Raw genomic sequence first — 21,935 nt, 5'->3', positions numbered from 1 at the left:
ACACAGACCTTTCTGAAGTAAAGTTAATAGACTGGAGAAAACTGATTAATGGTTACTGAACAAAGGTGAAATTTGCTTTTTTAAATAAGAGTTATATAAGACCAACTATGCATAGCAAGTAGCTTTAATGATATCGTACAAACCAGAATGAGTAAATGTCCACTGAAAGTGCCATATTTAATTTTGGAAGGTGATACATATAAATGCAAATGGCATTATATCACAGAGGCTTGAAAGTTACTACAAAATGATGGATTTCAGATCTAGGCAGATCTAGGCAGCACTATAAGTATTAAATCATTTTCACATATGTTTAGTTGATGCTCAGTCAGTGGTGACCTGCAGCTGATTGTCTACCAAAACTACAGTAGATCTTCAGCCAAATTCCAGCTATAGCATTAGCTGGACTTATTCATTCAGACATGCAAATCATCTCTCACTGGGACAGCTATTAAACAAATCAACATCCATTTTTGACCTGTTCTGAATCAAAACTGTATGTTTACTCAGTTGGTAGCTCTGATGTGGAAAAGAAGCTGAGATATCACACTTCTGGAGTTTCATGAGAAACAAAATCTAGAGTGTCCAAATCATCAAAGCATCTTACTCATAAACCTTTCAATGAATTTAGTAGTAGGTCAGCACTAAAGGAATTACAAGAATGGGTCATAAGAGAGAATATTTTAAGGATACTGTGTAATGTGAACGAATGCCTTCTGTGTGTAACTCAATACCCACGAGCCTAAGCTAGCATTTGAAAAGCACATTTTGATTTAATAAAAGTCAAATGTTGAAACACACACCACAGTCGTTTTAGCAAATAAGTAGAAAAATATGGGGCCAGCCTCCCACATGCAACATGAACATTGGCTTTAAACTTAGAATTGTTTAGATAGTAAATTAACTGTGTTGCTTAACCTTCACTGGATAAAAAGCCTTCCAGCCAATATCTGTATCCATTCAGCATTAGAACAATGAGCTCCTGCCTAAGCATAGTACTTAGTGTCCTGCGGTTTTTATCGAATATCCATATATTACATTAGTGTACATAGCACAGTAGCAGTAATTTAAGAGTTCAGCATAGCAGCCTGGTAGGATCAGGCTGGCATAACAGCAGTTAGTAGCGTGGCAAAGTACAAACAGTAGCAAAACAGTTACACAAATTCAGGGCTCATAATGCTATGAAAAAAGAATAAGAACTGAAATGGATTTCATGTAAGGAAAGACCAGATTGTTAAACTACAGAAAGCATCTGTCTTTCATATAGGCTACCCTTTAGGAAAAGAATTGACAGTAATAATCTTTGGTGATTAACTTTACAGCCAAAATTCTGTTCACTGTCTCAGTTTGGATGCTCAGTCTCTGTCTGAAACTCAGCTAAGTCAGTCAAGATAGGAGCACATTTGTATCTATGCCACAAATAGAAAAAAGAAAACCAAGCTGTGTACCTTTGCAATAACCTTTTTTTGTGAAAGGGTTATGTTTAACTTGAACCGTTGTGATACACTTAAACAAACAGTAGTAAACTTCGCTGCACGGAGCAGCTTGATGTTACTACTCCAAGTAAGAAATAGTAAGAGGATTTGAAATCACTAGCCATGTGATAACTTGATTGATTGGTTTATTTAGGTATTAGCTCGAGAAAAATTGAATTTATTTTCCAGTCTAACACGATGTTGCACCATCACATTGAACAAATAAGATATAAAACTGCAATCGTGCCTACAACTAACTGCCTAAGACCAATTCAATTGCAAAAATAATTGCAAACTAGTATGTATAGAGCTGCACACATTTCTTCCTGTAGGCTATGCATGCAACTAATATATCTATGATGGCATGGCTATTTTTCTTACTTCCCATGATAAAATTAAAATTACAAAAAAACATATACTGTATCTGCCCCACAGACATACCCAGTCCTCTGTAGCAGGAGTCTCCAAACTTGGCAAGTTTAAGACTTGAGGACTTCAATTCCCAGAATTCCTCAGCCGGTCTTAAAGTTGCCATGTCTGGAGACAGCTGCTCTATAGATGTATGAATGCAGTGCTGAATTAATTAATTATGATGTGCAAAAATTGGAGAGTGACTTCAGCACAATCTTAAAACAACTTCAGGTTATTGATGGGGACATAGTCATTTAGTACAGTACATACTAAAAGAAAAAAAGAGGAAATGTGCATTGTGGTGTCACCAGCCAAACCCATACTTTCATGCTTTAATACATGACACAACATCTTTACATAACTCATATGATTTGTGACACCACAACATACCTTTTATTATTTGCCTGTTTGCCCTGCTCCACCCCAGTTACCTATATATGGGTTCCTGTATCACAAAGTCATAGTGTGGCTTGATTGTGGCTTGATCTAATGGGTAAGTTTAAATATTTTATTTGTTAATCTTATGAAGAACACTGACTCTGTATTATAACTGTGGCTTGATTAACAAATAGCACATTTTTCAAAACTCAACTCCTGTTTAAAAATCTTCTTTTCATACTACAAATTATCAATTAGTCTCAGTTCTCCTCAGAGTAGCAAGTCATGACTTTTTTTATGAAGGATGAACCAGTGATGTCAGGTAGTATATGTCAAGTAGTAGGTTTTCAGTATTTAAATGGTAATAAATCTTAGCCTTCCAATTCTGGCACTAAAACAATTTCTCTTTTTTTAATCTTGGACTATGATCTAGCCATCCATAAACTTTCATAAATAGTATGTTGTCTCTTTTGAAAGACTATTGTTGGGATTATAATGCATGTAAATAACCTAGCTCAGAAGCATTTTTTGGAAGTTATTAAATAGACTCTCCTAAAGCCATCAAGCACAGTTGTCAATACAACAGTAATCAAAAAAATCTTTACATTGCCTTAGTGAAATTACGGTGATGCTAACAGTGAATCAAAAAGAGGCATGAATTTGGAAAGTTGTTATTTGGTGTTTGTTTGTTTATCAAATGTATTGCCTGCCCATTTATCACAGGGTAACTCTGGATGGCTACATAGCTATGTATTTCAACCTCCATAATTAACAAAATAAAGACCTTTAATTAAAGTTGTCTTAGATATTTTGCTTCAGGTTCCTCCATTATAAAAAGATTTAAAGATCTAAAGTAGGCAAATAAAATCTATCTGGCACCTAAAAGGCACTAGAACTGATGCATTCAATGTGGGTACTGCCTTAGAATGCTCCTGTTACAGGTCACCTTTCATATAAATAGCAGAAAACCTCCAAAAAGGTTCTCAAAAGAAGTGTTTAATATATGGCAAAGGAATAAACAGTCCCAATATGCTCTAGCATGAAGCCATTTATAGTTTTAAAGGTTAAGATTTTATAATCTTAGAAAATTATCTTCAACTGTATTTTTTTTCTTCTGACTAGATTTTGAACCTACTTTGTAATTCATTAAACTCTTCTACTAATCTCCAGTGCCAAACAAAGACTGTATCATTTTAGAGGATGCTAAATCCCTAATTACTCTCCCTTAGTACTTCATTTCTCCCTCTACTCCCCCATTCTCTTTAACCCATTATTGTTTAATTCATTGTTCTAATTTGGTCTTCTAAACCACTCTAAAGTAAAAATGCATGGCTTTTCCTAAAGAAAATAAACTGAAATGATATGCGGCGGTTCATGCAAAATCTTGTTGAAAACCTCAAAGCCTTACTAACCCTTCAAATAACAGCCTATAGAACATAGGAAGGCACTTGGTTTGTTGTCTAAAAATAACTAGTCAAACATGGACAATGGACCATAATAATAAAAATTATGACAAAAGACACCTGAGAGGGTAGCAGGCAGCTTTTCACAAGACTCCTCTTGGGAGACATAATTCAGCCAGACAAGGTGAAAGGCCTGAGGAAAGACTGCAGTATGCTTTTTAAACTGACAACTAAAATCAGCTGCACCACAGGCCAAAATACATCAGAACTAGGACAGTTTAAAAAGCAGAAGAACTCATAGCGCTTAACTTTGAAAAAGGAGGTTTCTGAAAGGGAAGTGACTCTGTCATATGTTTAGAATCAAACTATACCCATAAACTTGAGAGCTAATTGGTACAATGTGCTACAAATTATTTGCATGCTTCGCTATGTTGTTGTCATACAGACAGGGCAAAGAGGAATTCTTTGGGTATCTTCTTTATGAGAATATTATTATAATTGAGGAGAACTACCACGTAAACCTAGAGTGATAGAAATTTCTGTTGCATGGGCACCAAATAAAGCGTAATGCAGATAAGCAATCGCATATATCAGAAGTGGGTAGGTACTGGATAGGAAGTAGGTAGGTTTGGCCGAGGAGGTAGTAACTCAGCCTGCCATGCCTGAACCGGTTCTATCGGCGGCACCATAAGCGCCGCTATCTTGGTTTTCTTTTTTCAGTACTGCACATGTGTGCATAGCTCAAATCAAGCGTAGTGTGCAACTGAGTGAATTGGCAGTGGCAGCAGCCGGAACCAACCCCTGACATATATGCTTGGAAAATATATAACTAGCTCACTGCCATGAACTGTCTGGGTAAAGCAATAAAGGGGGGGTATGCAAACTAAAAGGGTTATTGTGAAATCTAATCAATACTCTGAAACAGAGAGCTTTGCTTCTGCCTGATTCGGTACCTGAACTAAACCTCCATTTTGAATTCCAACGCCCTGGAGTTCATTTCTTGCCACTAAAGGGGAAAAAACCAACCCTGATTATAATTTACCCCAATCTGCTTGACAGAATTAAATGAACATTGCAGAATATTTTCATCAGCACCTATGAAAAAGAATTTAGCAGCAGGGAAGTTTGAAGCATTTCCATGCTAGAAACTTGGACATTGGAACACCCTTTCCATGTGATAGTCTCCCCTAGCATAACCCCTCCTCCCCAAAATTTATGTCTGTCTGTCTGTCTTTATTTATCTGTTTGTTTGTTTGCTTGCTTAGCTAGCCACCCATCTCACTTGGCCAGCATATACAATTAAAACACAACTCACCATCATGGCTTCCTATTATTAAAACCAGGCCAGCAAGGTTGCGGCCAATATTTTCCCCTTATCTTTCCTCTCGGCAATTGACCCTGGGTGAGAAATTTCTGTTATTCATGCTAGACAAGGCAAATTAGAACATAAATTGTATTTTTCAGGATTGTATTCAAGATTAGTTACTGTATCACTAAAAAGTGTACACAATCTTTTGTGTTTAGAGAGGAAAGAGATGGAGAATCCCTACAATTTGCTTTAAATGTGTATCCTATGCTGATACACATGCTAACCCAAGTTGCTAACTAACAATAAGATGCAAATATATCATCAAAATATAAAATATTTTAATTACAATTCATTCAGTGGAATTAAATATTTTGTCACAAATATTTCCAATTGTATTAATAGCAATCGCACTTAGACTTATATGCCGCCTTATAGTGCTTTACAGCCCTCTTTAAGCAGTTTAAAGAGTCAGCATATTGCCCCCAACCATCTGGGTCCTCATTTTACCCACCTCGGAAGAATGGGAGGCTGAGTCAACCTTAAGCCTGGGGAGATTCAAACTACCAAGTTTCAGGCAGCCAGCAGTCAGCAGAAGTAGTCTGCAGTACTGCACTCTAACCACTGCGCCACCACAGCTCTTTATTAAAGTTATACCTTGCTTTTCTGTGAAAAATGTCAGATTGCTATCAATTTTTAAAAATGTATTTAACACATGAAAGCGTATCCAATGAAATACACATAAAAGGTCCTGAATACAAAGAATATTAACATTAATATTTTGACTTAGAACTTTTCTAAAGGGACACAATGCTGTAGTGGCATGGTGGCGTGGTGACACTCAGCTGAGTTTGTCAATCAGAAAGGTAAGCAGTGCAGCAGTTCAAATCCCTAGCACCACGTAATAGAGTGAGCTCCTGTTACTTATCCCACCTTCCACCAACCTAGCAGTTCAAAACCATGTAAAAAATGCAAGTAAAAAAAATAGGAACCACTTTTGGTGGGAAAGTAACAAGTTCCATGAGCCTCCGGCTTTGAAACAGAGATGAGCACCAACCCCTAGAGTTTGGGAACGACTAGCACATATGTGTGAGGGGAACCTTTACTTTTACCTTTAAAGAAGATGACTCTGCTTCCTAACACAATAATAGGAATGACAATATCATGGAATTCCAGAACTCTTGTCTTTCTCTCAAGTGCCTCTCTAAGAGTAGCAGGAGATACTATTGGGAGATGGGGGGGGGATAATTGCTTTTTATCATATTGGATGTTTTTGCAAGACACCCAGAATCACTGAAAGTGAGTGGGCAGCCTCACTTTCTAAATCGTGTGTGTGTGTGTGTGTGTGTGTGTGTGTGTGTGTGCGTGTGTGTGCGTGCGTGTGTGTGTGTGTTTGTAGATTTTCATGGGTGTAGGTATGCTGGTCTTGTTGTATTCGGGTCTTTTCCTGTGTAAGATTGAGATTGTCTTGGCAACGTTTCAGCGAGGTGTCACTTGCCATCTTCAGGCTGGGTTTTGGGCTTAAAGTGTGATCGGAGCTGCAGTCTTTCTATAAATCTTGGTGGGAGGGCGGGGTGGAGTGCTGGCTTTGTTTCAGTAAGTGGAATGATTGGTTGTGTGGTTGTATCATGATTGGTAGATTGGTGCTGATTGGTGCTGGCTACAACATGAATAAACGTGACAATACTTCCCGCCTACCAGATATCTGGAAACCAGCCCTAGTCAACAAACGATCCCCACCCACCACCCAGGCCATTACAACATGAAACAACAATAGACACACAGCCATACATACATACATACATACATACATACATACATACATACATACAGGTAGGTGACTAAAGCTGAACAGTTCACATGAAATAATTCTGGTTCAAGCATATCAAAGTCATGTAGTTTGGCTGCAACATCCTATACTGATTCATCTTTTTTACTGAAGCACTTTATACACATCTAAATTGAATGTAAATAAGCCATGTTTCACATTATAGGAAATTTTACATTTCCAGAAACAATAAATACTGGCTCAATATACATACTTCTGGCCATTATCAAAACTAGACTTTCCAGATTCAAGGCTGAATCCAGAATTACACTAGAATTCATAAACTGTGGGGCTGAGGTTTTAATAGTCCCATTCAGCACAGGACTAAATCTTTTTGTTATTATCTGTTTTTATTAACTGATTAGGACTATCTTTCTCTGAATTTCTTTTTTTTATTATTCCCCTTAATATACAGTACTCCATCCTCTTTATCAGATGGGCTGGGATTTAGAACTTAACTCCTTATTTTTAGATAAAATAATAGTGTTGTGATCATCAATATTATATCTCTCAACTTTAAAAACTAAATATGATGGATGGATGGATGGATGGATGGATGGATGGATGGATGGACGGACAGACAAGGAGAATAAGATGGAAACCTGAGTTTAAATGGCTATTACAAATAACAACATTCTGAAATATTCTTTCAAGAACTGAAAATGCCTCCAAATCCATTTTAAACAAGTGATCCAGTCTGATATCATTGTCAATATACAGAAAATGCAGCAAACCTAATAGGGATAATCAATATGTCCAGTTCCTGGCAGAAATCAATCATCCACACAATCTGTTTCCCATAACTAGGTCTGCAACAAACTTGAGATGGATCTAGATAATCCTCCTTATCTTAAACCACATTCAGCCAAGATACTATACATGCTTATTTGTCTTAGCCAATAAATGGAATACCAAGGACTGGCCACGAAGTATGTGGAATTCAGGATGTGTGCTCTTTTTAAGTATGGTGTAATTAATACCCTCTTCCAAGTGCCATTAATGACTGGGGCTGGCTTTGGATTCAAAGGCAAAAAGGTTTTTAAAAATACATGGGTATCCAAGTATCATCTGCCTTTTCCTAGACTCAGATTGAATGTTCCAGGAAAAGACTCACCTGCTTTAAGAAACTGCAGACAGATATTATATCAGTTCTATTAGTGATATGCTAAGCCAATTGGCCTGCATACAAACTGTAGGTATTTACACAGCACTTTCTTCTTCATTTTTAGAACAATGTCCATCAGAGGTGGGTTGCTGCTGGTTCGGTCTGGATTGGGAGAACTGGTAGTAGCGGCGACGGAAGGCTCCACCCACCTACCCCAACATGTGCAGAAGCTTCGCACAAGCGCGCACAGGAGCGCTCCCAAACCAGTAGTAAAAATATTGGCAACCCACCACTGATGTCCATACTGTATATGAGAAGGTACACAACAACAAGTAATAACTACCGCCCGGTCTCCAACCTCCCCTTCTTGGGGAAGGTTGTTGAGAAGGTGGTGGCCTTCCAGCTCCAACGGTCCTTGGAGGAAGCAGACTACCTAGACCCCTTCCAGTCAGGCTTCAGACCCGGTTACAGCACTGAAACCGCCTTGGTCGCATTGATGGATGATCTCTGGAGAGCCAGAGATGAAGGACATCCCTCCATCCTGGTCCTCCTTGACCTCTCAGCGGCTTTCGATACCATCGACCATGGTATCCTTCTGCGAAGACTGCGGGAGGTGGGAGTGGGAGGCACCGTGTTACGGTGGTTCTCCTCCTACCTCTCGGACAGGTCGCAGTCGGTGTTAGTGGGAGGGCAGAGATCGTCCCCAAGGCCCCTGAAATATGGGGTGCCGCAGGGTTCGGTCTTATCCCCCCTACTATTTAACATTTACATGAAACCGCTGGGAGAGATCATCCGTAGGCACGGGATTAGATACCATCAATACGCGGACGATACGCAATTGTATCTGTCCGCCCCGTGCCAAATCAATGAAGCGGTTGACGTAATGGACCGGGGGCTTGAAGCCGTCATGGACTGGATGAGGATTAACAAGCTTGTGCTCAACCCAGAAAAGACCGAGTGGCTGTTGTGTTTTCCTCCCAAAAATTCGGCCACTAATCCAACACTCAGGCTGGGGGGTCAAATTTTATACCCCTCAGAGAGGGTTCGCAACTTGGGAGTCCTCCTGGATCCACAGCTGACATTCGACCATCATATAGCGGCTGTGACCAGGGGGGCATTCGCCCAGGTACGCCTGGTGCGCCAGTTGCGACCCTACCTGAACCGGGAGGCCCTCACAACAGTCACTCTGGCCCTCGTGATTCTAGGCTGGAATACTGCAATGTGCTCTACATGGGGCTGCCCTTGAAGAGCATCCGGCGACTTCAGCTAGTGCAGAACGCAGCCGCGCGAGTGATTGCGGGTGCACCCCGATTCGCCCGCATTACACCTATCCTCCGCGAGCTGCGCTGGCTACCTGTCGATCTCCGGATGCGCTTCAAGGTGCTATTGATCACCCATAAAGCCCTACATGGCAGTGGATCTGGATACTTGAGAGACCGCCTTCTGCCAATTACCTCCCTACGACCTATAAGATCTCATAGGTTAGGCCTCCTCCGCACTCCATCGGCCAGCCAGTGTCGGCTGGCAACCACAAGGAGGAGGGCCTTCTCAGCAGCGGCCCCGACCCTTTGGAACGAGCTCCCCGTAGAGATTCGTACCCTCTCCACCGTCCAGGCCTTCCGCACAGCCTTGAAGAACTGGCTCGCCCGTCAGGCCTGGGGATAAGGACCATTACCCCGCCCGAATGTTGTATGCATGTTGCGTATTATTTTTATTATGTGTTGTCGTCTTAGTGTTGTATTCCCCCCTCCCTGGTTTTCTGTGAGCCGCCCTGAGTCCCCTCAGGGAAAAGGGCGGCCTACAAATAAAATCAATTCAAATTCAAATTCAAACAATCAAATTAATAATACTCACATTTATACTTCTATAAAGTTTTTCAGACAGATGGAAACTGATCGTGTTCACATTTTTTCCACATACTACAAAAAAAAAAAAGTTTTGGAAGTGATTTCTTGATTAAGCAAGCATTCCAGTCGGGTATGCAACAATGGCACTCTTGATACCTCAATAACTCCTTTTAGGTAGCAAAAGGAAGCTAACCCCCCAAAAAGGTGGGGGAAGCTTCCTGACCAATATAAACTAGTACGATAACTGAAATTTTCTGAATCCAATAATGATTTTATTGCAGACTTTCTGCTATAAAAAACCAAAATAACTTCTTTTCCCCTTTAGTATTTATTTATTACAAATTATCCCATGTTTCTTCCATGATGGTACTCAAGGCTATGTACATTTTATTTTCAGGCAAGTCACTGGGAACACTCAGCTAGGCAGGTATTTGATACAACTCTACAGAAGACGCACAAAAGCCCTGAGCATGGCAAAGGTGGTCATAATACATAAGCTTCAAATGACAGCCACCTAAACAGCCTGCATCTTTTGTCAAATTAAGTATAAATTAATGGATGTACTTTGTCATGCTGATCAGATTTAATTGTAGCAATGCATCATTAGATGCAAATGAACATTCGAGCATCTTCAGTACAACAAGGCAAGTTGAACACAATGTTTATTTCAGGCTGGCCCTTATTGACATAGCAAGGCGCATTGTCAACCCTCGCTTAGTGAAACATTTTTCACTGCAGCTTGAACAAATGCTTTTTTCATTCTAAACCAGCCACCTACCCATGTTTGTCTAGCAAGCACACACAGCCCTTCAACCAATTGAGAAACTGAGCCTTTGGACAATCTCTTACAATGGGGGTGTCATAATTTTACCATGTAAGGGCCAAACCAGAGCGTGGAGCCCTCCCAGAAAAAAATCTGGCTTCTGGTGAATGAAGTGTGTGCTAATGCACACAGCTCCTACTTCAAATTGGCTTCTGTGGGCAGTAAATGAACCAGCAATAATTTAGCTAGCATATTATCATTACATCCTATACGTTTGACAAACCAAGGCTACAAATCAAGTTTTTTCCCCCTTGGTTTACGAATTCTAGCTTCCAAAGAATACAATAAACTATTATATCCAGTTATTACAGAATGAATGGTATGGAATAATTGGTCTCATGCAAATGAACCTAATGCATTAAAATAAATAGAATATCTGGATGATCTGTACGAAAATTATTAAACCTCACAAAACAATCCTTTTATCATATATAAAGACATTTATTGGGACAGGGGAGTTTCTATAAACAGCAATATTTTCCTGAACAGCAGCTTCAGTTCTACTTGAAATCATAGCCAGAAAGTGATTTATTTTTTTTTAAAGTTGGCTATGTACCACAGATTCGGTACTCTCTCTCTCTCTTTCTCTTTCTGCTATTTGGCAGTTATTTGGGCAGCTGTTAGTTAAAAGCAAAGTCTCATATCTGTTAAATGCATCCATACATTAAAATACTGTCAACTTGATTCCTAATTTATTTATAAATAAACAACAGCAGCAGAAGTGGTTAAAAAGAATTCTACATCATATGTTTAGTTTGTTTCCCCTTCTACACAGAATATGATTTGACCAGGTAACAACCTATAAAAATTCCTGGAAATCTGAGAAGCTTTCAGTTTGTACAAGCCAGTTAATAACGAAACCATGGTAGCCGCTCACTGCACCTTCGTTGTTCTCCCCCGCATCTTCTCCCTTTAGACACTGTATAAAATAGGAAACTCATAAAGGATCATTATCACATTTATGGCAAATGCTCGTGCATGGCCTGTTATGTCTCATAGCTGTTTGCCCTGCAGTAGAAAAAAATTACATGGGGTTTAAATGTATGTGGCCTATGCAAACTATAGTTAAATAGTTAAAGCAGTTATAAGCTTATCTGTATGAAATAGTAAAAAAAATCCATTTTTATTCTTCTTTAGGGCAGCATTTTATGACAATTAAATTAAAGGCTTAGCACCATTACTTCTTTGAAAAGAATTGTGACAAAATAAATAAGTCACTGACAGAGATGTTGGACGGCAAAGATATAAGATGCTTATTTCCAAGAGGTTATCTCAAAATCAAACATGCTTTTCTGATCTTTAAAATGTGAATGTTTCTCTTTTGCCATTCTCCCATCTGTAGACATTTTAGACAAGCATTTTGACAGAGGGGGGGGAAATGTAGGGCTGAGAAATAAGGCACTTGCCTTTAGTCTTGACATTTTATTTTATTTTTTCTTTAAAAAAGGAATTTAACTTTCCTCCACCATTCACTGGTGGCCATCCCGGCAGATCCTTACCCCCACAGCTGTGAATTAGAACATGCAGCTCCCCTGGAAGCAAAACAGGAGATCCTTTTACTAACTTAGAAAAAGGGGGCATTGTGGAGGGAAAACACTTGCATTCCCTTCCCTTTTGAGCGTTCGTGTCATCTTCCTTATATAAAAGGCAAGAAAGAGCCACCTATACTACGTGAGAAGTTTAGAAATGAGACACACAAACATTCAAATACAATTCCAGGGCTGGGGGAGGCATAAAATAATTATATGTATCAAACTGACTTAACATGGATGGGAAAGATCTTTAACATAGTCCTGTTAGTGGGAAAATGTGTAGCAAAGTTATAAGTATTTTATTGCAGACCATGCTGGATTTACTACTTCGCTTCAAAGTATTGATTTTTTTAAAGCACTAATTTAGATTTCAAGGCTAATTAAATGCATGCAAACACAAATGCATTAGATCTAGGGTTAGGGTTATGGTAAGGCTAGAGTCACAAAATAATGTCTAATGATTCATGAACCCCAATTTTCTCCAAAGTCAAATCAACCAGCATTCACAGTAGTATGATAAGTGATAGTATTCCATTAATACCTGATATTATCATACTCATACATCTCTATTTAAAAAGTGAATGACAGAAAACATTCTTTTTCCAGACTATGGTAATGGTAGTGTGTGAGCCAACATACACACACAACACACAAATACAATGAGGATAAATTCAATTCCCTCTAAAATTGCAAGCCCCTCTTCCTCCGATCATGAATCAACAAAGTTTGAATAAACCCTTTCGCTGGATTCCATGCAGACTTTCCCCAAATTTAATGAAATCATAAGAATGCTTGCTTTGCAATTGGGTCACGTTGTAAGTTCCAGAAACCAAAAAAGACACACAAATTCCTTTATTGTTTCTCATCTATATGCAAAAATCTTGCCAAAGTAATTGTATTATTCCAGAGATGATCTATCTTGATCCACTTTCTTCCAACTAAACTATCTAAACTTTAGTCTATTGGCACTCTGCAATGCTGCCCCTCCCTCCTAGGAATCCAGACCACATTCCACCATACATATGGAATACCACAGAATATTGTGGTATTGACCTTTTTTTCCTATCAGTGAATTCCTCATTGCTCCCCAATATTTATTTATTTACTTATTTATATTTAAAAGAGTCAGGACAAAAATATTAGTCAATAAAATATTATCAAGTAGAAACATATTATATCATATATGTTCATATTGGAGATTCGGACCCTCACCCCTCTCCAGGCCTTCCGGAAAGCCGTCAAAACCTGGCTGTGCCGGCAGGCCTGGGGTTGATGAGTTCCCCTCCCCTCTCGACTTGTATGGCCGTATGACTCTTGTGTATTTTAATTATATGTATTGTGTTTGTATCCCCTTTCCCCCTTGAGTTGTTTGCCGCCCTGAGTCCCTCCCGGATAAGGGCGGCATACAAATAAATTAAATCTGAAATCTGAAATCTGAATATATTATATTGGCATTAATTATGGAAACCTTGCAAACCATCAACCATCCAGGCAGGGAATCACATCATACATACCTGGGGACATTTCCACTATTTGCACCACTTTAGAAATAGCTCTACAACTGAGAAATATCATGAATCTATACTTGGTGCCTGAGCCTATTTATATCTACTTCATCTTTGGTGTATTTATCACCACTGAAAAGGAGATCTTTACACTGATTGATTCAATATTTTGATTCAATATTGATTGAATTTGTAGATTTGCGTTACTCAATATTCTTAAAACATGACTCATTATTTTTATTAATGACTTGTACTAAAGGATGAATATTTAGCAAATTTGCAGATGGCCCAAAATTATATAAAACAGCTAATACTATAGAACAGGGGTGTCAAACTCACATTGTCACGGAAGCATCACGTGATATATCAGGACTTTTTTCCCCTTCGCTAAACTCGGCATGAGCATGGCCAGTGTGTGACACATCTGGCCCCTAGGCCAGGAATTTGACAGCCCTGCTCTAGAAGATATAAAATTCAGACCGATCTTAATACTAAAACGGGCTAAGAATAACAAATTTATTTAGGTTTAATTGAGAAAAGTGCAAAGAAACAAAAAAAACCAAAAATTAAATGCACAAATATAGACAGAACTATATCTGGCAATAAGTTCTGGAACAATAGTTTGTTGTTGTATTGCGAACTAAATATAAGCAATCAGAACACTGTGGATGTCAAACAAGATAAATATAGTTTTAGGGTACATCAACATTATAGTCTCCTATTCCAGAAAAAGCTTGTTCCATTTTATTGTATTGTGTCAGACTCCACCTAAACAAGAGGTAGTATTCAGCCGGTTCGACTGGTTCTAGCAAACCGGTAGCAGAAATTTTGAGTAGTTCAGAGAACTGGAAAATACCACCTCTGGCTGGTCCCGTCCCCATCTATTTGCTGCCTCCCGAGTCCTAGCTGTTCGGTCTTCTTTTGTTGCCCTGCACAGGAGAACAGAGCTAGAAATCAAGTTACTGGGGTGGGGTGGGGTGGGGAGGGAATGGGGATTTTGCAGTATGCTTCACCTGCTTTGCCCACCAAGCCATGCCCAAAGAACTGATAGTAAAAAAAATGAATCCCACCACTGACCTCAACCACTGTGTCCAATTTGGGAAACTCCATTTTAAGAAGATTCCAAGGAAACTGTCTTCATTGGATATAACTAAGCATCTCCAAATAATTACTGTTTAGCAATACTAGGTGTTTTATCACCAAAAGTAGCTACCGGAAAGCTTGCAACTCCTATTACAAAAAGCTGTGAGTGTGGATGTTCAAGTATAATTTCTAAAACATGTAAATTGAAAATTCTAGGAGTTGTAATCCAAACATTTCTGCAGGGTGCCAAGTTGAAGAAGAAGGCCCTAGAATTATCTAATTGGAATACTTCTTAGAATACTTTGCCCAAGATTGCTTTGAAATACTTTCTATTTTTACAAAATGTTAGGGCAAAGTAAGTTTATAATGAACCTGTCAACACCTTTCTTCTTCCCACCCATAACCTTCTTCAAATATCGCTTCTTCACCAGCCGCATACTATAGATCAAGTAGAATTTGCTGCATGTAATTAAACACTCACTCCAATTTTATTTTTAAACAGAATCTTCAGCTCATTATTTATGTTTTATTGTAATATCTCACAGCAGGGTGGTTTGTGTAATAAATAAATAAGCAAAAATGTGATGTTAGTCCAAGGGCATTGTGTCTTTCAGGCTCTACGTATAGCACTTAGCAGGTTACTGGGCCTCCAAGGCCTAACAGATTTAACCAAGACTTTTCACACAATCAGGTAAAGAAAGCTCAGCCAGTCAGCAGATGTCCCATTCAGATAACAAAGAGAATATTTTAGTGACAATGTGAGAAAGGAACAGTAAAGATGGTTTTAAAAGCCACTCAACCATGCTGACCATTTTTACACCCCCAGAAGAGTCTCTGTAAGTTTTTCTATGGTATAAACTGCATCTAAATTTGTAAAGGAAAATGCATGCGTTTGCTAGAGTTCTCCCAGATAGTATAGTTATTAAAAGCTGTTATGTAATTCTTGATAACAGTTTTGTCTATTGCTTAAGGCACTGGGCTAGAAATTGGGAGATCACGAGTTCTAGTTCTGCCTCAGACACAAAGTCAGTTTGGTGACTTTGGGCCAGCCCCTCCCCCCTCAGCCCTAGGAAGTAGGCAATGGCAAACCATTCTGAAAATTTTGGCCAGAAAATTGCAGGGGCTACTCCAGGCAGTTGCCAGCAGCCAACACTGACTTGAAAGTACACACAGAGAGACATACAAAGCACACACACTTATTAAATAAAAATGAAAGCCAACACAAAGATTATGTGGGCATTAATATACTAGGTTTGTTTCAAACACTCCCACTCACACAAACACACTTGCACACAAAAGATTGCTTGTGCTTCCTCTGTGCTTTCTGTTATGCTTGTTCTACGATTTCTTTACATTTTAATGCAGTTTAAAATGAAAAAAGCATAATTTTCCATCCAGAAAGGCTGAGAAAAAAATCTCCACTTGGCCCAAGCATTTTATGGAGAAGGAAAAGGGTACTACTGTGCCATACTTGTAATATTATATCATTGATTGTATGCTTCACGTTTCAGGATGTCTGCCCAGAACTGCATCCCTAAAACTGGAGTTTGAAATAAAGCTGCCTTGGCCTAGTTAGGATATTCTTTGCTGGGTTCTTCAGAATGCTTTCAGGTTGAGGAACATCCTTTATTTATTTATTTTAATTGTATTATTGTTTTTGTAGTAAACTGCTGCAGTAGACCAAAAGAAACAGAATAAATCTGGATCTCTGTCTTACTATAGCCTATATTAAGACATACATCAGGAAAATAGGAAAATAAAGAATGGGACATGGAAAATGGCCTGTAAATAAGTTTTGAAATAGCAATTGAAAGAGGAAGATAGGGTAGGAAAAGCCTGCAACTGTATTATAGAAAAACGACAGCAACCTGATAACTAATGTCTTCCTTTTTTTTCCGTTCAGGTACCAGCCTAATCAAGGAAGTCAAGATGACAACAATGGTGGCACCTCCAATCTGCCAGTGTTATTCTTTAACATCAGATTAACTTAATTTAATTTTAATTAGCTGCTGGTAAAACATCCATTTACCAGCACAGTTTTCGTCTTTGATGGAATCACTAACGTGGCCTGTGCATAACACAGAGAACTGGCAGAAGGGGGTGGAATTCATCTTTACCTGCTTTATCTGCCAGGGTACTTTGTGCTAGCAAGTTAGGATTGAAGGCCAGCAGATGGATGTATAATAATTCCATCTTGCTGACAGATGTTACACTTGGCAGTTTGCCAACATTGAGTGCCTGTGGTTGATTTTGGGTGGCCAGAACAATATAGACATACTATTCATGCACCATTCACTTTCACTCTCTCTTCCTGAGCTACTTGATGTCATACATGTTCAATAACCCTAAATCTTTTGCTGGCGATATCAATGCCCACCCTGGGATGGCTCAGGATTTCATACCACTTGATTCAGCCTATATCTGACTTGATATATGTAACAAAACCACATTTGGATTTGGTTTTCCTTTCAGGTGGAACTGGTAAGTTGAAGGGAGAGCCTCTATGTGATCCATTGTCATGAATTGAACATTTTCTGCACAGCATAGATCTCTGCATGGATGGACAGCCAATTATCATGCTCAAAACCAGATGCCTGATGGGTCAAGATGATCTCCTAAATCCACTTGGCAAATCACCATACTATTTGCTAGAACTCTTTCAGTGCCATAGCTGATTTGTAAAAATATTGCTCCAAACCACTTTCTTCCTTCTTGGGATGAATCAGCAGCGAGACAGCCAAGAATGCTTATTTCTTTGCCTCCTTTACAATCACAGCTGTACTTTAGAGCTGGCTTTGCTCTTCTTTACTGTGTGACATCTCTTCCACCAAGACGTTACAAGGAAGTCAGACGAGCTGGAAATATGATGTGAACAATTTGTAAAGTCAATTACAGCCATCTTGACTTGGATTCCAGAACATGATAAGTCACATAGATGTTTGCTTGGCAATTCTTGCTATTCTTTTCAAATTGTAACTCTCAAGGATGTTGACTAGCTACAGTATATGAAGAGATGAGAACTACCACTTAAATCTTGTCCTCCCTAGCTAGTTAAATTAGTCAGGACAAGATTGGATCCCATGGCTGAAGAAAACAATCAATGCCCCCTTATGGGAGAAATAACTTATACCCACCTAAGCAAGGTAGTAATACAATCTTTATTGGAAGACAATACCAGGTACACAATTTCTAGAGAAATGGAATTAATGATGGTGACTTCATAGTTCTATGCATACCTGAAGGATAATGATTTCTGGAATCATCTCAGAAAGACTTCAGATCAGGATATTATAGTGAAATTACTTTGATCATCTTGGTGAATGACCTAGGCTAGAAATAGGATAATGTATCTATTATTCTTAGTGAAAGTCTTGGCAATTTATGATACCATTAAACATGGCATCCTTTTGGAACACCTGCAGGAACTAGTCTTCCAGTTGCTTCATATTTACATGGAGTGCTGTTGTTTAATATGGAACTGAATTCAGGGACAGAGAACGAGCCTGCATTGAAAGGTTTACACACATGCATGTACAAACACATAACATACTTGGAAATAGCCTTTTATTGAATCGCTTTACTCCAAGTTTATCTATTATCCATTTATCATTTGGTCTCCACTCCCCTGACGTTTAGGAAATTACAAAAGATATTTATCTTCCTCACCAGCCTTTAAATTGTGCAGTAATTTTAACGTATCATTAATTTTGCTTTATATTTTTAGTGCTTTAAAATTTTGTTAAATCAAATAAATGAATTAACAAACATATTCAAATGGTTTCAACTGGAATGGACATGCACATAAAATGATTCCTGGGTAGAAGCTAACTATGTGGTTCATTTTAAGAGCCGTAGTGGTTCAGTGGTTATAATGCAGTATTTCAGGCTATTCTGCCAACTGCCAGTAGTTCGATCCTCTCCAGATCAAGGTTGACTCAGTCTTCCATCCTTCCAAGATCAATAAAATAAGGACCCAGTATGTTGAGGTAATATGCTGTAAACCACTTAGAGAGGGGTATAAAGCTCTGTGAAGCGGTATATAAGTCTAAGTGCTGTTGATAGTGCTATTTTTTATGTTGAGGGAAATGAGGAAAATCTTTTTCTTTATCAATAATGTAAGTTAGCTACCAGGTCAGAGATGGGTTGCTCCCGGTTCAGTCTGGATCGTACAAACTGGTAGTGGCGGTGGTGGGAGGCTCCACCCACCCACCCGGACATTTTTGCGCATGCACAGAAGCATCGCACACGCGCACATGAGCAAACCAGTAGTACAAAAAATTGGAAACCCACCACTGTACCAAGTCAATGATTGAATTACTCTCTTTCCACTTTCCAATTAGTGAGTTGGAAGAAAAGAAGCAAGCACTCATGGTCAGCCAAAATTCAAACTATGGATTTACCAAGCAAAGCATGAAAAAGGGACAGCATAAATCCAGATTTAGTCCTAGACTGAGTACATGCGTTCACTCCCAGCTTATGAACTATTCTTTACAGATATAATGAAAATTCAGATCAATATTATATTATGTAGTCAAAGCTTAACACTACATTCAAAAGTTGGTCTGTGTTATCTACATACTGCAATGTTTTTCTTAGTTTCTCCTTTTTAAATTTTCTTTTAGAATCTTTTCTTTTTCTCATGAATACCAAAGGAATAAAAATCAGTAAAAAAACTAAAGGTTTTCTCCAATCTGATAATTTTTGAGAGGATGATTTTCAAGTGGATTCCTTTCAAAGAAGTGGTTGCTCATGATTATGATAGTTTGTGCAAAACAGAACTGGATCCTACCGTATTTAAAATTGTACTTATTAGAAGTGTTCCTGTAACATTTTTTTTTACAATAACCCAGTTTAACACATCTGAGAAGACATGCTAGAAAAACATTACTTTAATTGGCTTCCTTTCAAGTGGGCACATCTTCATTTTTTTTTTAATATAGTAAATTAAATGGCCTTACAATAATATTTGCATATTTCATTTGTTTAATATATAGGTTGTTCTTTGACCATAATAAAGATTTGATTTGATTATTTAACGTATACCCCATCCGTCTAGTGCTGATACAATAAAGTGGCAATTAACAAGAATGACAATCAATAAACTCCAATGCTAGGCTCCCCTGTTCTTCGAATATACCATTCCATTTAGAAGCATGTACCTACGGTATTTGAAAACACTGTTGTTTTCTTATTTATTTGGCTGTCATCTTTCCTTTTGCTTTCTGCTATGGGCTGCATCCACAGCTGCTGACCCCGAGCATATGCCGACTTAATCACGGTAATTGCCTCATCCTAGGAAATGATGCCAGGCAAAGTTTACCAAGTGATGAGCTTGATACCAAGCACCTCAACTAATTGTGGGAATTGGCCTCACATATCAGCAATTTGGGCTAAAGAAGATGCTGTCAATCATGTGGACATTTCAAAGAGTATCTTCTCAAAGTATCAGAAAATAGCAGCCTCATTGCAAGCAATTTACTCCTACCTGTACTTTCCTCGCCACAAATTAAATGACTAAATTCATACTATGCCAAACTCTCTTCTTCCTGGCAGCTCTTGTATGTATATTTTACCTGTTTCACTTACTATTTTTCCTTTCAGAATATAAATAAAACTTAACCTCTTTTGATTGACAACAAGAAACAACAATATTTAATTAACATCCTTCATTTGTAACAAATCTTACAAGCTCCACCTAGTTAATAATGCTGCTTAAAAGTATTTCTCCAATGTTTTGAACCAAAAAAAAAGCTTCTTTTTAAGAAAAGCTCAGAACATTGTGTTCTTAATTCAAAAGCACATGCCAAATTAATTATGGTCTTATGCTTTGACCAAAAGTAGGATTTGAGGGATTTTCTCTTTTTAAATCAAAGGATTTTAAGTAATTTATGAATGATACTGAAATAATGTTTGAGTTAGTTGCTAACATGCTGTTAACTTGTAGTTTTCAAAGGTGTTTTGAAAACAATCCCATTGGTAGAACATGTATTAAAAGCCATGTCTCCTCAAAACTTTATTCAATGTAACAAAAGCTGCATTAAGCTGAAACAGAAATGTTTTCAAATTATTGTTCTTGATCATGTAACCCATCTAGTACTTTTGCAACAATTTGTTTTCTAAAATTTAAGCATCCATTGCTAAATTACAATAAGGGCTTTGAATACCTAATAATCATTTATTTGACAATGATAATGACCGATATTTTGATATTTTACATTCCCTGGGGTACAAGATTTGATGTGGATTTCACTTGCATTTCTGGAGGCAGTAAATACTTTAATGTAATTAGATGTCTTTCCATACTTTGTCAAATCTTTCCTGAACAATTAGTCACAAAGACTTTTGTAAAGTTATTTTCATAATAAAGTAAATACTACACTGTTTGCATATATGAAAAAATATGTACATCTACATCTTTGGAAAGTCTGTTGTAAAACACAAACTTCACACAAAGATTTCATTATTATTTTCTATAGATAAGACAGCTTGATGCATGTACTGATCAGAGAGAAAAATGTCATTTTCTCAACCCAGCTTTCTCATTTGAATCATGAATGGGAGAATTTCTGTGTATACATTAAAGACCCGGGGGGGGGTAGATTCTAGATAAAGGAATTGTGATGTATCCACAAAATCTTACTGTAAAGGTAATAGAAGATCAATGACATTATTCTATTGGAAGCTGTCACAGGCAAGACAAAAAAGACTTATCAAGATAATAGAAATTTACAACCAGTTCATGCAGTAACATCTGCTTTATATGAACTGAACACATGATCAGATAAGCTCTAAATTGGTGACAGAATGACTGAAGCTGATTCCTTCTGAACTACAGGTCTGATCCAAAATATCCAAAAATGCATTCACACATGGACATACAAACACAGGGTTGATTTTGGAGAAACATATGCTTGGGCTAAAGCTGATTGGTACATCATTAAGCTTTGATACTTTCCTGTAGATCATGGGTATCAAACTCGCCATGTCACCTTGCCATCACATTATGTATCGTGACTTTTTCCCTTTGCGGAGCTGGGGTGGCATGACCTGCGGGTGACGCTCCGGCCCAGGGGCCACCATTTTGACACCACTGCTGTAGATTTAATTGGAAGATTTATATCTAAGAAATGCAATAAAATTTAAAAAAAACATTTTTGCCAGGGATAATCCTCTAGAATTCTATGAAGGTAGAGAGTTGAGGAGCAGCAGTCCACAATTACTACAGAAGTACTGTTTTGG

At 38.2% G+C, this 21,935-nt stretch overlaps 1 protein-coding gene across 1 annotated transcript in view; it reads right to left on the bottom strand.

Moving 5' to 3' along the window:
* SOX6 (SRY-box transcription factor 6) overlaps positions 1–21,935 on the bottom strand; it is a 476,183-nt gene that overhangs the window by 338,679 nt on the left and 115,569 nt on the right. The gene's annotated exons all lie outside the window — the stretch shown is intronic.

Source organism: Thamnophis sirtalis, unplaced genomic scaffold (assembly GCF_051295495.1).
Source record: "Thamnophis sirtalis isolate CommonGarterSnake01/CBP01778 unplaced genomic scaffold, rThaSir2_p1.2 scaffold_1, whole genome shotgun sequence".
Classification (NCBI taxonomy): Eukaryota; Metazoa; Chordata; class Lepidosauria; order Squamata; family Natricidae; genus Thamnophis; species Thamnophis sirtalis.
Note: the sequence above shows the minus strand (reverse complement) of the source record. Positions and strands in the feature narration are given on the sequence as shown.